Source organism: Polyodon spathula, chromosome 11 (assembly GCF_017654505.1).
Source record: "Polyodon spathula isolate WHYD16114869_AA chromosome 11, ASM1765450v1, whole genome shotgun sequence".
Lineage (NCBI taxonomy): Eukaryota > Metazoa > Chordata > Actinopteri > Acipenseriformes > Polyodontidae > Polyodon > Polyodon spathula.
Genome location: NC_054544.1, coordinates 24,895,192 through 24,912,912, shown reverse-complemented (window position 1 = coordinate 24,912,912; position 17,721 = coordinate 24,895,192).

The window sequence follows — 17,721 nt, the reverse complement described above, 5'->3', positions numbered from 1 at the left end:
GTACTATCGAAGGTTACCCAACCTGTATGACAGCATGGTAAGCTATGAAGATTTCTATTGAATAAAAACTACTCTGTTTAGACACAACAAGAGACATGTATTTTTCTACACAACTAAACCTACAAGCATGAAGTCCAGGTTGATTTAGAATTAAGAATAAGCACTTTTAAAATGTTGAGGTTGGTAATAATATATTTTAATTGATGGCTTGATTATAAAGCGAACACGTAGGTCTTTACTACACAAATGATTTATCCTGGATCCAAATACAACCCAAAAAGGCAATGCAAAAATTAGCTAAATCCTCCCTGCTAACAGAGGGAATTGATTAGTTTGATAGCAATCGCATAGCCATTTATTTTCTTCAGTGCGGAACAGCTTTGCTTGATTTGAAAATTTCAGGTTATGGTGCCATTATTGCAGATCATATTTATTTTATGAGATGATTCAATGCATGGTTATTAAAGACCGGAATTGTAGTGTCTAGTCAAATTGATTACATTATTGACTAAAAGATTGTGTCGGAGTTACTGGCAAGTGAGTAACACCCCTTATCTACAAGAAAACAAGAGAAATTGAGATTGAGTCTCTTCAACTCCACAAACCCACATGAATCTATCTGCTCAAGTGAATGTGTTTATTGGTTTGCTGATTCGATGCGAAGGACTTGAATTGAAGCAATATTATCTGCCCCAAGACTAATGATTCTTGTAATAGGGAAAACGGTTTCCATTCTTTTCCTTAACACAATTACGAAAAGATTACAGTACACCCTTCATCCCTGCATGATTTAATGGATTCCTTGCATTCCTTTATTATATTTCCTTGTATTTTGATAAATGGTTACAAATTAAGTATGTGTGGGAAATCCATCATTATTAATTTATTATTATTATTATTATTATTATTTATTATTATTATAGAACACTTGTAGGATATTTAGGTTGCTATTTGATGTGTTATTTTATTCTGAATACAGGTAACACCCCCACTATGTTGGTAAAATAGAAATATTAGTTAATATGAATTTCTCAATATAATTAAATATAAATTTAGGGATTTAGTCCTGAACATTTATCATATTCATACAACATTATAGTCACCATTCCATTATTCTGTTTATCAAATATATTAATGTTGGTTTATATGTATCCAAGATGAGGAACAGCAGGTAACTTTTGAGGTCACGTGCTTAGCAATTGGAGTGAAGGGGAAAACAATCGACCAGTCCCCATAGAGTCCTTCTGTAAACGTTCTTCCTTGTTGCCAAAAAATGCCCAAATCTTGATTAGCTTTTATATGATCTCATCAGAAGCAACAGAACCAGGGAGAAGGCAGCTTTGGCTGCAATCAATAAGAAGTCGGACGTCGGCTACCGGACCACTATAGCGGCCAGCCTCAGAATATACATACATTTGCAGCACCCACTTCATTTCTGGTATATAGTTTTATAAATTTTTTTGTAGTTATTTGAGCATTTCCTAAAATTAAGGTTGGTTAAAGGGAATATTTAGGTAAACATTGTATGTGTTAAGCAGAACTCTTCTTTTGACAGTTTGCCAGTAGTTAGCTCATTTTGAAAACAGGCAAGCACACAGGCAGCAGCAGCGGCAGCAGGGGTAGGGGGGCAAATCGAGTCAGTTCAATATATATTTTTTTAATTCTGGAGGGGGCCAGGTTTTAACCACATGTTCATTTTCAAAGTAATAATTTACTATGAAGTATTTACCACAATATAACCATTATAATATGGTGGGTACCCATATCTTGGTTAAATGTTATTAAATTTAGGCTAGGGTCTTATTATGACTATGATTGCTTTTGTTTTTTCCAGGCAAAAAGAACAACAATCCAGAGCATCCAGATTATGTTCCATCATTGTTTCCACACAAAATAGCAAAGATTATTTAAGATTGTACTGAAAATATAAAGTTTTCAGCATTCTTACCTGTGCCCTCGACCAGATATTGTACAATGTCACCCCACTGATGATCGGGCCAACCCTCAAGATCATCATTCCACACAGTTGCTGGCAGCTTATACAGACATTTTTCAGTCCCAGCCAAGCACAATTTGGCTTTGTAGCTTTTTAACTGAAGCATCAAGGCTTTCAATATAATCATATGTCATTTCTGTCACAAACAAAAGTGTTTTCCCGAAAGTACAAAAGTCCGAAAGTACATGTAACTCTATGCAGCCTGCTTTTGTTTTTCCCTCTAAGAATGGCGGCCGCGCTTTGCTAGGCATATACAGCACTGTGACGGTGCAGTGGGTGTGGGTGTGGAGCAGACGTCACAGAGTCGCTTCTAAATTTGCAAATACCCTACCACAATGGTAGGGTGAACTTTATTAATAAAAAAAACACAGTTCAAAGCAACAAAAATATAAATCATAAGTCCCAACAGAGGAATCCCTCTTAGCTCCTTGGGTGCACTCCTGGGGTGGTGAAAAGTACAGGTGCTTAAGTGTCCAGTTCTGTTGTCTGGGGTGTGTGGTGTCCAAGGTGAAAAGTGCTGGCAGTGGTGCGGCAGCTCCTTGGCGTCAGGGATCACTCTGACAATAAACACAAACAGGTAGCACAAAAATAACCACATAAACAAACACACAGCTCAGGAACCTAGCTCCAGTATTACCTCAACAAGCCTAACACTTACTAAATGACAGCCCTTATATACCAGGGGACTCCACCCCATGATCAGCGCGACTAAGCACACCTGCCAGTTTTCTAATGCAACACAGCTGATCACAGTGATTTTGACCCTTATATGGTCATTCCGCCCTGCACCAAGATGGCCGACTTCCTTTTCTGCCCCTCTCTCCAAGCCGGCCCATCTTTGAACAGGCATGCAAGTACCTCTGCTTAGTGCCCTCTTGGGTCGGGAAGGAGATTTGCAGCTCAGATCCTCATGCTCCCTGTCACAAGCACACTGTGACACGGACTCCTCATCTAGGATTAGTGCATGGAATATAAATGCGTCTGTGTAGCATGAGTCATTTAAAATATATTCAGTAGTTGTATTTAAGCACAAGGATTGCACAAATTAATTCACATGCTGGGATTCAAGTAAATAATTAATTAGTAATTGAATCCCGGCACAACTGTATATATAGATGCACGAGTCACTCACTCTGAGTTAGTGTGTTCATGAGTGGAGAGAGAGGAGAAATAATTAAAAAAGAAATAATTGCTAAAGCGTGCTGGCTTTAAACCAGCATGATACTTGTTTGTTCATCCACTGTTTGGTTTCATTTGTCTGTTTTGTCTGTCTATTTATTTTGGCCAATGCACCGTTTGTTTTGTTCATTGTTTTGTTTTGTTCAGTGTTTTATTTCTGTTTACACCTTTTATTTTAATAAAAACTGAGAGTCTCAGTTTTGCTCGCAGTTGCTGTGTGTCTGGCATTCATTTCGTGGCCTGACGTCACTCCTTCAGCCAGCCTGTTCACACCAAGTTATAAAAATATGGTTTTAGATTTTGGATCAAGAGAGGTTATCCAGTCTGATAACTATGTCAGTAAACAATATGAAAATAATTTATTATATATATATCTATATATTTCATATATATATATATATATATATATATATATATATATATATTGTAACTGCCCAAAATTGTACTGAAAATGTTGTTTATTTTGAAACCAGAAATTGTGAGTTTAAGTAGTTATTCATAATCATCAGCACTAGGTACAACCTATATATATATGTCCTGTATTTTATGGTAGTACAAGACAAACTATGTACAAAACAACAATCCTTCTAAAGTTCTTATAGGTGGTTTTGTTGTTTTGTTTTTAGTTCAATTGTAATTCCTGTACGAATAAAAACAATGTGTTTACTATATATGAGAAGATTTCTTTTTGGTTTCTCTTGCAGAGAAATTACAAACAAGCAAGTTACAGTGAGAAAAAAATAACCAAGTAGGATATACTGTAGTTTTTACAGAAATCAAGTTGATATTCTGAGGTAATTTTTAGTGTAGAAAAACATATACGTCACACTATTGGACTTAACTGCCACACCAGCATTGTCCCGCCCCTAAACAATGAATACACACTCTTGATTCGCTGGTATAGTACTCCCCTGACCTTCCAACTCTCACCTAATAGGCTCTCAGTAACTGTCACCGATAAGTGTCATGATTTCCATTACATGAGAGTAGATGTTAAACTTCATGCTGATTTGAACTTGGCTCTCGCCAAGATAAGCACCAACTAAGACGTAGCTTTACAGTAAATTAATGTGATCTGCATCTCCATCCATTTGCGTTGCTTTCCATCTGATGATGTAGCTATCCTTCTGTCTGGTGTCGATTGTTGAAGTGTAATGCTGGCTCCAGGGATCAGCTTATTTTGCCTCCCCAGCGCATAAGCACACACAACGGCTGTGATGATGGCTCCAGGGATCAACCCAGTGCGGTTTCCCCAGCGCATCAGCATGGATTTAGCTAAGTAGGGTACATCTCTGGGGTCTTCAAGTGGGCACCTTCTGTCCTCAGTGTTTCGCCGACTAGCCCAGAACACCTCAAGACGGCTCACCAGTGATTCTGGCATCCCAGCATCACCCCATTCTATCCCCCACTCATCTCAGACCACTTTACTTACCTGTACGTCAGCGTTGCTTTCTTTCTATTGTGCTTGACATTCCCCATCCAGACTATTTCCGTCTCAACCACAGCCAGTTGCTGCTCCTTTCTGCTGCTTCAGATAAGTTCTTCACTGTGCGACGTAACTCTTGGCCATTGAACCCGACATCTCTGAGAAACCGGGTTGTAGAGTGTGCCACAAATCCTCGACAACCCACCTCCACTGGGTAAACTCGGACTCTCCATCCTCGCTGTTCCACTTCAGCAGCTTTGGCACAATTAATCCTCGGTTAGAGCTGAGATTGGTAGCTGCAGTATTCCTTTACCATAAAGTCCCACTCTGCTGAGGCAGCATGGAACTCCCAACCATTTGCTGACGTATGAACTGATTAAAGCTTCCAGCTTCTCAACTGTTGTCAAGGAAACCTCGTACACAGTCAATGGCCACAGCAGTCTTTGCAGTAGACCAAACTGATAGCACCATAGTTTCAGTTTGCCCGGTAAAGCACTGCTGTCTATGCTGTTCAACCCTTCCACTGCTTGTTGTCTAACTTCTCCAACAGAAACTGTGTTTTTAGATCCCCGTTGTACCATCTCCCTAGACTTTTCACTGTCTTCTCGGACACTGTTGGTATTGCCTCACCGTTAATGTAGAACCTTTTATCTACTACTTTACCTTTAATTATAGAGATGCTCCTTGATTTAGTGGGCTTAAATTGCATTTGTGCCCATTCAATATTATTGGTTAATTCAAAGTAGGTTAGCCGCACACACTGCTGCATACAGTACTAGGCTACCGTACTACAGAAAATAAGCAACCGCGATACTTCTAAAATATCATAAATCACGTAATTAAATATTGCAGCGTTTGAAAATTGTAGTATTATTAATAAAGGCCACCCTCATATAATCAACATCCTCGTTTAAGAGCCGCAGTCATTTTGATCAATTTAAAATAAACGATGTGGCGCCAAATTGAAGAATATATATATATATATATATATATATAGAGAGAGAGAGAGAGAGAGAGAGAGAGAGAGAGAGAGGGTACTGTGCAAGTGTTTTAGGCAGGTGTAAAAAAATGCTGTAAGGTAAGAATGCTTTCAAAAATAGACATGTCAATAGATTATATTTATCAATTAACTAAATGCAAAGTGAGTGAACAGAAGAAAAATCTACATCAAATCAATATTTGGTGTGACCACCCTTTGCCTTAAAAACAGCATCAATTCTTCTAGGTACACTTGCACACAGTTTTTGAAGGAACTCGGCAGGTAGGTTGGCCGAAACACCTTGGAGAACTAACCACAGTTCTTCTGTGGATTTAGGCAGCCTCAGTTGCTTCTCTCTCTTCATGTAATCTCATACAGACTCGATGATGTTGAGATCAGGGCTCTGTGGGGGCCATACCATCACTTCCAAGACTCCTTGTTCTTCTTTATGCTGAAGATAGTTCTTAATGATTTTCGCTGTATGTTTGGGGTCGTCATGCTGGAGAATAAATTTGGGGCCAATCAGATGCCTCCCTGATGGTATTGCATGATGGATAAGTATCTGCCTGTACTTCTCAGCATTGAGGAGACCATTAATTCTGACCAAATCCCAACTCCATTTGCAGAAATGCAGCCCCAAACTTGCAAGGAACCTCCACCATGCTTCATTGTTGCCTGCAGACACTCATTCGCGTACCAATCTTCAGCCCTTCGGCGAACAAACTGCCTTTTGCTACAGCCAAATATTTCAAATTTTGACTCATCAGTCCAGAGCACCTGCTGCCATTTTTCTGCACCCCAGTTCCTGTGTTTTCGTGCATAGTTGAGTCGCTTGGCCTTGTTTCCACGTCGGAGGTATGGCTTTTTGGCCGCAAGTCTTCCATGAAGGCCACTTCTGACCAGACTTCTCCGGACAGTAGATGGGTGTACCAGGGTCCCACTGTTTTCTTCCACTTCTGAGCTGATGGCATTGCTGGACTTCTTCCGATTGTGAAGGGAAGTAAGCATGATGTGTCTTTCATCTGCTGCAGTAAGATTCCTTGGCCGACCACTGCGTCTACGGTCCTCAACATTGTCCGTTTCTTTGTGCTTCTTCAAAAGAGCTTGGACAGCACATCTGGAAACCCCTGTCTGCCTTGAAATTTCTGCATGGGAGAGACCTTGCTGATGTAGTATAACTACCTTGTGTCTTGTTGCTGTGCTCAGTCTTGCCATGGTGTATGACTTTCAACAGTAAACTGTCTTCAGCAACCTCACCTTGTTAATTGAGTTTGGCTGTTCCACACCCAGTTTTATTCCTCCTACACAGCTGTTTCTGTTTCAGTTAATGATTGTGTTTCAACCTACCTATTGAATTGATGATAATTAGCACCTGTTTGGTATAATAGTTTAATCATACACCTGACTATATGCCTACAAAATCCCTGACTTTGTGCAAGTGTACCTAGAAGAATTGATGCTGTTTTGAAGGCAAAGGGTGGTCACACCAAATATGGATTTGATTTAGATTTTTCTTCTGTTCACTCACTTTGCATTTAGTTAATTACTTTACAGCATTTTTTCACACCTGCCTAAAACTTTTGCACAGTACTGTGTATATATATATATATATATATATATATATATATATATATATATATATATATATTAGTCACAAGTGGGTGCAGTCTTGGTCTTTATCCTGGTAGGAACCAGGAAATAAACAAAGAGAGGTGGAGTTTGGTGGAGCTGAGTGAATGGTCTCGTTCAGCATTTATTATTGCACAGACAGACAGAAAATAAAAGGTTGCAAGACAAACAAAACACAGGAAATGACACTGGTAGCCAAAAGAAATAAATGAAACAAAACGGACTAACACTAAAAAAACATGGTGAACTTCTATTTGAACTTTTTTTGCACAAGAACAACAACTCAGGTAAGACAACCATTAAATGTATTTATCTAAATGCTAGAAGTATCAGAAACAAAATTCTAGAACTTGAAGCTACTGCACTAACAGGTAACTATGATGTGATAGGTGTTACAGAAACGTGGTTATCTGAGAGTGATGGGGACGAATATAATATTTGTGGGTATACACTGTATAGGAAAGACAGGCAGGACAGAAGAGGAGGAGGGGTAGCGCTATACATAAGAAACAGTCTTGAAGCCCAGGTGTTAAACCTGGACAAAGAAAATAAAACCGAATCAATATGGGTCAGAATAACAGACAAAAATTCAAAAGGCATAATAATAGGAGCATGCTATAGACCGCCAGATTCAGACGGTGAGCACAATAATCTGTTATACAATGACATTAGAAATGTGTGTAGCAAAGGAGAAGCCATACTAATGGGGGATTTCAACTTCCCCCAAATAAAATGGGAAAACCCGGTGGGTAGCGCGAAGGATGAAATAGAAATGGTGGAAATGACAAATGACTGCTTCCTAACACAATTTGTGAAGGCACCCACTAGAGGGGAGGCATGCCTTGATTTAGTCTTTTCAAATAACGAAGATAGAATAACTAAAACAGAGGTCAGAGAACCACTGGCAAACTCAGACCACAACATGGTCTCATTTGAAGTGTTTTTTAAATCCCCAAAAGTAAAGACTAAAGCTAAGGTTTACAATTTTAGAAAAGCAAACTATGAAGGTATGAAACAGAGACTAACAGAAGTAGATTGGAGTAAAATAGAGAAAACACCCACAGAAGAAGGATGGTTGTTCTTCAAAAATGTAGTACTAGAGGCGCAAAACAATTATATCCCTAAAGTAGACAAATCTAAATGTAAAACTAAATTGCCAAAATGGTTTAATAGATCAATTAAAAAAAATATTCAGCAAAAAAAGGCACTTTACAGAGCATTAAAAAAGGACCAAAAAGAAAGTACGCAGAAAGAGTACACAGAACTGCAAACGCAAGTCAAAAAGGAAGTTAGAAAGGCCAAGAGAGAAATAGAAATGAACATTGCTAAGGGAGCTAAAACCAATTCCAAAATGTTTTTCCAATATTACAACAGCAAGAGAACATTCAAAGAGGAGATTAAATGTTTAAGAGATACAAATGGCAAAATCGTAGAGGAAGAAAAAAAAATAGCAAATATGTTAAATGATTACTTTTCACAAGTTTTTACAAAGGAAGATACTGACAACATGCCCCACATGTCATCCAGTTCCTATCCAGTTTTAAATAACTTTAGCATAACTGAGGCAGAAGTGTTAAAGGGACTAGGAGCTCTTAAAATAAACAAATCCCCTGGGCTGGATGAGATCCTCCCAGTAGTACTCAAAGAAATGAAAGAAGTTATTTACAAACCGCTAACCAAGATCATGCAGCAGTCTCTTGACACAGGGGTGGTACCGACAGACTGGAAAATTGCAAACGTAATACCGATCCACAAAAAGGGAAACAAAACTGAGCCAGGTAACTACAGACCAGTAAGCCTGACTTCTATTATATGCAAACTTATGGAAACTATAATAAGATCCAAAATGGAAAATTACCTATATGGTAACAGGGTACTGGGAGACAGTCAACATGGTTTTAGGAAAGGGAGATCGTGCCTAACTAACTTGCTTGATTTTTTTGAGGATGCAACATCGATAATGGATAATTGCAAAGCATATGACATGGTTTATTTAGATTTCCAGAAAGCTTTTGACAAAGTTCCGCACAAAAGATTAATTCTCAAACTGAACGCAGTTGGGATTCAAGGAAACACATGTACATGGATTAGGGAGTGGTTAACATGTAGAAAACAGAAAGTACTGATTAGAGGAAAAACCTCAGAATGGAGTGTGGTAACCAGCGGTGTACCACAGGGATCAGTATTAGGTCCTCTGCTATTCCTAATCTACATTAATGATTTAGATTCTGGTATAGTAAGCAAACTTGTTAAATTTGCAGACGACACAAAAGTAGGAGGAGTGGCAAACACTGTTGCAGCAGCAAAGGTCATTCAAAATGATCTAGACAAGATTCAGAACTGGGCAGACACATGGCAAATGACATTTAATAGAGAAAAGTGTAAGGTACTGCACGCAGGAAATAAAAATGTACATTATAAATATCATATGGGAGATATTGAAATTGGAGAAGGAATCTATGAAAAAGACCTAGGAGTTTTTGTTGACTCAGAAATGTCTTCATCTAGACAATGTGGGGAAGCTATAAAAAAGGCTAACAAGATGCTCGGATACATTGTGAAAAGTGTTGAATTTAAATCAAGGGAAGTAATGTTAAAACTGTACAATGCACTAGTAAGACCTCATCTTGAATATTGTGTGCAGTTCTGGTCACCTCGCTATAAAAAAGATATTGCTGCTCTAGAAAGAGTGCAAAGAAGAGCGACCAGAATTATTCCGGGCTTAAAAGGCATGTCATATGCAGACAGGCTAAAAGAATTGAATCTGTTCAGTCTTGAACAAAGAAGACTACGTGGCGACCTAATTCAAGCATTCAAAATTCTAAAAGGTATTGACAGTGTCGACCCAAGGGACTTTTTCAGCCTGAAAAAAGAAACAAGGACCAGGGGTCACAAATGGAGTTTAGAAAAAGGGGCATTCAGAACAGAAAATAGGAGACACTTTTTTACACAGAGAATTGTGAGGGTCTGGAATCAACTCCCCAGTAATGTTGTTGAAGCTGACACCCTGGGATCCTTCAAGAAGCTGCTTGATGAGATTTTGGGATCAATAAGCTACTAACAACCAAACGAGCAAGATGGGCCGAATGGCCTCCTCTCGTTTGTAAACTTTCTTATGTTCTTATGTTCTTAACTATTACTATTATTATTATTGCAATTATTATTACCTCTGTCTCCAATCCCGTTCTCCACTCACCAAACACATAACCCAGAGTGAGTGAAAACATGTAGCTTTTATGCAGCTGTACCAAGACTCGATTGCTAATCAATCATTCAATTGTAGTTGCGGTACAACTGCACGTGAATTAATAAAGTGCAATTCCCCGTGCTCATATATTGTTACATTTTACTTGCACGTGAAGTGCTGTGCAATCCTTGTGCCTAAATACAAATATACATTTTAAACAATCATGTTACACAGATCCGTTTACATCCTGTGTACCAATGACTATACACCAACATTAACACACAACATACAACACAAAATACACACAGGGGCGGGCACTTTGTCACTATATATATATATATATATATATATATATATATATATATATATATATATATATACTGAGCATCAAAAGAAACTTACCACTTAATAAAATTCACTAGATGTGATCGAAATATGACAAACTCTGTTTTAGAGCAGGTACATTGACCTTTTATTGTGCTGATTAACAATTGACATTACAAAGATGCTGCAAAATGATCTGTCGATCTTGGGCCGGTGTTGTGACTCTTGGTCTCCCAGTTCATGGCCTGTCATTGACAGAGTGTGTCTGGTTATACTATCTCGCCAGGTTTGAAATTGTTGGCTGTGAGCAGCCAAGATGGCGAGCCACAGTACGCTGCCCTAGTCCAGCCTCCAACATGTCGACTGCTCTCTTGACAGATGTAGCATATTGTTTTTTTTTTTTCAGTGGTTTTCTTTAGTGCTTTTATTCAAGCTTGCAATTCAACAGCTGAAATCACTCCATATCCTCAATATCATCAGAGCTGATAATTCTGCTCAATACCTGAGTTGAATGGACTATACTGGGAGCAGGGGCCCTGGCACTCCCTTGCTTCAGGCTTCTCATAATAGCCAGGCAATGAACATGAATGCTCAAGTTTGCCAAAAGGCACCTGGATGGTCCTAAAGAGTTCTGGAACAATGTTCTATGGACAGATTAGTGAAAAGTGGAACTTTTTGGCCAACATGGGACCTGTTATGTCTGGCAAAAACCAAACACTGCATTCCACATCAAGAACCTCATACCAATGGTCAAGCATGGTGGTGGTAATGTCATGATTTGGGGATGCTTCGCTGCATCAGGACATGGACGACTTCCCATAATTGAAAGAACCATAAATTCTGCCCTGTATTAGAGAATTCCACAGGAGAATGTCAGGCCATCTGTCTGTGAGCTGAAGCTGAAGCACAGCTGGGTCATGCAACAAAACAATGATCTGAAACACACAAGCAATTCCATCAGAATAGTTGAAGAACAAAAAATGTTAAGTTTTGGAATGGCCTAGTCAAAGTCCAGACCTAAACCCCATTGAGATTTTGTGACAGGACCTGAAACAAGCAGTTTATGCTCGAAAACCGAAAAATGTCACTGAGTTGAAACAGTTCTGCATGAAGGAGTGGTCCCATATTCCTTCACGGTGCTGTGAGACACTGATCAATAACTACAGGAAGCGTTGGTTGCAGTTATTGCTGCTAAAGGTGGAGTAACCAGTTATTGAGTCTAAGGGAGAGATTACTTTTTCACACTTGGGCACTGGGTGTTGCATAACTTTCTTTAATAAATAAATGAAATAAGTATCAAACTTTTGTGTTATTTGTTCACTGAGGGTCCCTTTTATCTAATATTAGATTTTGGTTGACGATCTGATGACATTCAGTGTCAAAAATATGGAAAAATGCAGAAAATCAGACAGGGGGCAAATACTTTTTCACAATACTGTATATATTTCCCTTTCATTCAGGCAATACAGAATATAAAGGATCAGGTGATGCTGTGTATACCACCCTGGCTTAGAAACTCTACCCATCCGGAAGGCTAACAGCTGCTGAGGAAGCATTCAACATCATGCTTGGGAATATACTGGTAGTGGGCACTTGAAAGGAAGGTGACAGATACTGATGAAACAGACTGAAGTGCAGCATTAGTTTGTTCCCAAAATTGCCACTGCCTGTTGTATCATGCACAAACTCTTGTCAACAGCAAAATGAGGTGTTCAGGAATCAGGCTGCCTGTGATACAGATGGGGAAGGTTACCACTCGATCCTGCTTATTATAAGCGTACTTGGCAACTGTGAAGGTTACCTCAGCCACCAGTTTCAATTGCACAGCAGTGGTCTGAGGCGGCTCATGTTGTCAGAGATTCTCTCCTTTCTTTTAAGTTATGTTGGATTTACTGTTGTGCTAAATATTAATGATGCAAACAAATAAAACACAATCAATACATTAATTTGTGATTTTATTTGATCAGTTCTGAGAGGGCATCAATCACCATGTTGGATGTTGTTGCGCTGTTTTGGTCGATCGAGCTGGTTCATAACATCCAGTTCACAAACTATATTTATTAACGTGGAGGGCGGACACGCATTGTCTTCGGACATAGCTGGGATGAAAAAAAGGAAATAATTTAATTCAGTTACACATTCAAGCAGCTCACTTGCTCTTCGTATTTAACTTTAGCATAGTTTTTACAGCAAGGGTATTCTCAAACCGCTGCTTAACAAATACTTAACAAATACATAACACAGTTCATGGTAAGTGGTTTCATACAGAAGTGTAAACCCACAAGAGGTATACAACATGACAGCCAGACACTGCAAAAAACAATGATAAAAAAGCCTCCCACATTATCATTAAGGTGAACTACACCACTGCTAACCATAAAATTGCCCATCAGCCACTTACTGTCTGCCATCTTGGAATCCACAGTAACCACTGACCTGATGTCACTTAAGGGTAAACAAGCTCATTCACATTTACACATGAAATGCGGGTTTCCATGCGAAACTGGGTGTGGATTTACCGTTTTTTTTTTTGGCCACAACCTGATTTACACGAGTAATTCTCACAAATGTGCACCCACATCGCCATTTCACGTGTAAATCGTATGACACGATTTATCTTGACGATGCAGGGAACTATGACATGATTATCCTGCTGCTGCTGGCATTGATACGCTAAACTGGCTTTTACTCTATATACTGTGCTAATATAGTAATCAAATGCTACCAATGCTGCTTATAATAAAAACATAAAATACAAACAAAAATACTCTTAAAGCTATTATGTTAGTGTCATTGAAAATATTAACTGACATTTATTTTTCAGACATTTTGGAGTCTATTGTAATGGGAAAATAAGGCTTACATTGTACATTATCACTAATCACCATTAAATAGCAGAACATTCTTCCAGCTAATTAAACTGGAGGTCTGGTTCTTGTTCACTGCAGCATGGCATTGTGCTGCTTTCTTCAGTGATGAGCCTTTGAACACTGAAGTAGTCTTGCATGAAAGAACAATCATTTGTGAATGGCTTTTTCAAGTGTAATGCTTGATAAAGGTTATGCTTCTGTAAGATAAAATGCTATTATCCTCAGAGATTTGTAATACAAGGATTTATCTTTTTTGGCTCAACATACCTGCACTGTTAGGGCATGTTAGCATTGAGGTTTAAACTGAGTTGACATTCCAAGGATAGAGGGGATTTTGCTTTAATAAATTCGCATTGGTGTTTGACACCCATTTCCATATTTTTCATTTCCGTTCACAAGTTAGGGGGTGATATAGTATATAAGCAGACTATATAAATCCATTATGTGTTATATTACTTACTGTAAATGCACTGTTCAAGTGCTTTATATGTTTTTTAAACGTAAAATAAAAAAATGAGGTTTTTATAAAAATGAAAGGTACATTCCCAGATTTTGGATTTAAGGAAACAGTCACCACCAATGTATAACAGACCTGCATTTCAAAATAAACAAACAATAATATTCCTCTGCTTCCAGTAGCTCTGTTCCAGGCTCCGGTGCAGTAATGGTGCAAGGATGTGTTGTGCAGGTGTGCCAGGGTAAGTGCTCCTCGGTGAGTACTGGCCCCGCGGCTTCAGTTCCTGTCGTATTCCTCTTCTGCAACACAGCCAATACAAAACAAAAACAGCAGTGCTCCGGCTGAATTAGCATTCAGTGTAAGGGGCCGTAGTCACATAGATGCAACCCCTTTATACTGTGGTCGCTGTTGTTCTCCAGACCCACAACCTTTCCCCAAGATGGCCGACTTCTGATTCTGTTTTACCATCGAGTCGGCCCATCTCTGTGAAGGTGTACCACCAATCTTACCTAGCACCCTTCCTGGTTAGGAGATAGACTTTTAGCTTGGATTCGTTCTCTCCTCGTCACACAGACTTATCGTATCAGCTTGTGCTGCATATTTTGCTTTGTACTTGTAATAATACTGCCTGTTAAGATGCACTTTGTGCTTTACTTTTCACTACAGTGCACGATCACTGCTTATCCAATTGTGATGAATCTTCGTTAGGACATTCTTTAGCAGATATTATTGAAGATAATCAGAATGTGAGGTGCTGCATGTCTGTCTTTATGTGTATATATATTTGACTTACAGTTTTTACTTTACTTATATATATATATATATATATATATATATATATATATATATATATATATATATATATATATATATATATATATATATATATATATTATATGGCTATAGAATAGAAAGTCTACACCCCCTTTCAAAATTTTCACCTTTTGTTGTCTTATAGTCTGGAATTAAAATGCATTAAAATAGATTTTTTTTTTTCATTTATCTACAAATCCCACATCCTACCCCACAACTTCCAAGTGAAAAAAATATTCTAGAAATGTGTACAAAATTAATTAAAAATAAAAACTGAAATAGCTTGGTTGGATAAGTGCCCTTGTAATAGCATCCTAAATTAGCTCAGGTTTAACCAATCTCCTTCAAAATCACACACCAAGTTAAGTGACCTCCACCTGTGATAAATGGTAGAGATAAATTCAGCAGTTCCTGTAGGTTCCCTCTGCTGGGTAGTGCATTTCAAATCAAAGACTCAACCATGAGCACCAAGGAGCTTTCAAAGGAACTCCAGGACAAAGTCGTTGAAAGGCACAGATCAGGGGATGGGTATAAAAAATATCAAAGGCCTTGAATATTCCTTGGGGCACGGTCAAGACGATTATTAAGAAGTGGAAGGTGTATGGCACCACCAAGACCCTGCCTAGATTAGACCTTCCCTCCAAACTGGATGACCGAGCAAGAAGGAGACTGATCAGAGAGGCTACCAAGAGGCCAATGGCAACTTTACAAGAGCTACAGGCTTTTATGGCCAAGACTGGTCAAAGTGTGCATTTGATAACAATATCTCAGGCACTCCAGAAATCTGGCCTGTATAGTAGGGTGGCAAGAATGAAGCCATTGCTCAAGAAAGCCCACCTTGAATCCCGTTTGAAGTATGCAAGAAAAAAGTAGATACTGTAGCCATGTGGAAAACTAAAATTGAACTTTTTGATTTAAATGCAATGCGTTATGTTTGACGCAAACCCAACACAGCACATCACCCAAAGAACACCATCCCTACTGTGAAGCATGGTGGTGACAACATGATGTTACGGGGGTGTTTCTCATTGCCAGGGACTGGGGCACTTGTCAGGATAGAAGGGAAAATTAATGGAACAAAGTACAGAGAAGTCCTTGAGGAAAACCTGCTGAAGTTCACCTTTCAGCATAACAACGACTCAAAGCACACAGCCAAAGCTACACTGGAGTGGCTAAGGAACAAAAAGGTAAATGTCCTTGAGTGGCCCAGTCAGAACCCCGACCTAAATCCAGTCGGAAATTTATGGCATGACTTGAAGATTGCTGTCCATCAGTGATCCCCAAGGAACTTGACAGAGCACGAACAGCGTTGTAAAGAAGAATAGTCAAATTTTGCCAAATCTAGGTGTGCAAAGTTGATAGAGACCTATCCCAACAGATTCACAGCTGTAATTGCTGCCAAAGGTGCTTCCCCCAAGAATTAACTCAGAGAGGTGGAGACTTATCCAAGTCTCGTAGCACACTTTTTCAACGTGCTATATTTACAGTCAAATTTAACAACAGTCAATTTAATGTAATGGATAAACATTAACTTTATTGTAAAATTATACATCACTTATCACGGATTTAGTACATTATGTTTTTTTTTTTTTAAATAATTGATTATTTATTTAATATAGTGTGGACAAGGCTGTTCACAGCTTCATTGTATAATGATAAAATGTCATTCACCTCAGCTAACAAGGTGGAAGCAGTTGTTTTAGTGGTTATTTGCATTGCAATTAGCAGGTCACTCAGTCATCGTCCCTTCTGCAATAACATTTCAAAGCTGCGCAGGGCTATGCAGAATCTGCACATATTTGTATGGATGTTGACTGACGTCTACAGCGCATCTCCGAGATTCTGTGCAGCACTGTGCAGAACTGCGGAAATCTGCGCTATAACAACATGACCAATGTCTCAAACAAAATTAGCACAGAACAGCGACTGCAGCAGGACAGCCTACTTATTATCAAAGTAGTTTTGTTTAAACTAGCTGTAACAATATTCCAATTTTCTTAGGTAAGAGAATAAATCTTTTTTTTTTTTTATTTTATTTTTTTTACAAACTCCACATGTGTAAAAATTATTGGAAGCTTACTTGTGCAATGTCGTAAATGTAAATCCAATAACACGTTTTAGTATAAAAATAATGTTTGTGTTTTAAGCAAAAGACGGATCATTTCCTAATTCTATTTACCATGAGCTAAACAAAGTATTTGTTTATTTATTTGTTTGTTTGTTTATTTATTTAATTTTATATGTTAAAATGTTTTAACAAACTACAGCACCACATCAGTTTGAGCAAATGATAGATCTTAATATTGTTGTAGAATAACATTGAGAGTGTACAACTTTAGGGTTTTTTTGCTTAGTTTAGTTTTTTTAATTATTATTCTGATTGTCTTTATAAAAAAGAAATGTACCAAGTTATTTGGCATAGTAAAATACTAAATACCAAATGTTCAAATCATTCCATGAAAGGAAGTGTGTTTTGTTGGTTTTATTTTTGTGAATTATGGTAATTTTAAGTGATTTACATTAGTCTTTCTTCTTCTGAGCCTTTATTTGATAACTTGCATGATGTACTGTGTACTGTGATATTAAGGTTACCATGATGTATTTTTTTTAACGGTTATCATACCATGCAAATTTTATACCGTCCCATACCTACATTCAGTTTTGTATTTTTAATATATAATTTTTTTGGAGAAGTGTGCTCTTCATGGATGAATCCTGGTTTCAACTGTACCGAGCAGATGGCGTCGTGTGGGCGAGCGGTTTGCTGATGTTAGCGTTGTGAACATAGTGCCCCATGGTGGTGGTGGGGTTATGCTATGGGCAGGCATAAGCTATGGACAACTAACACAATTGCATTTTAT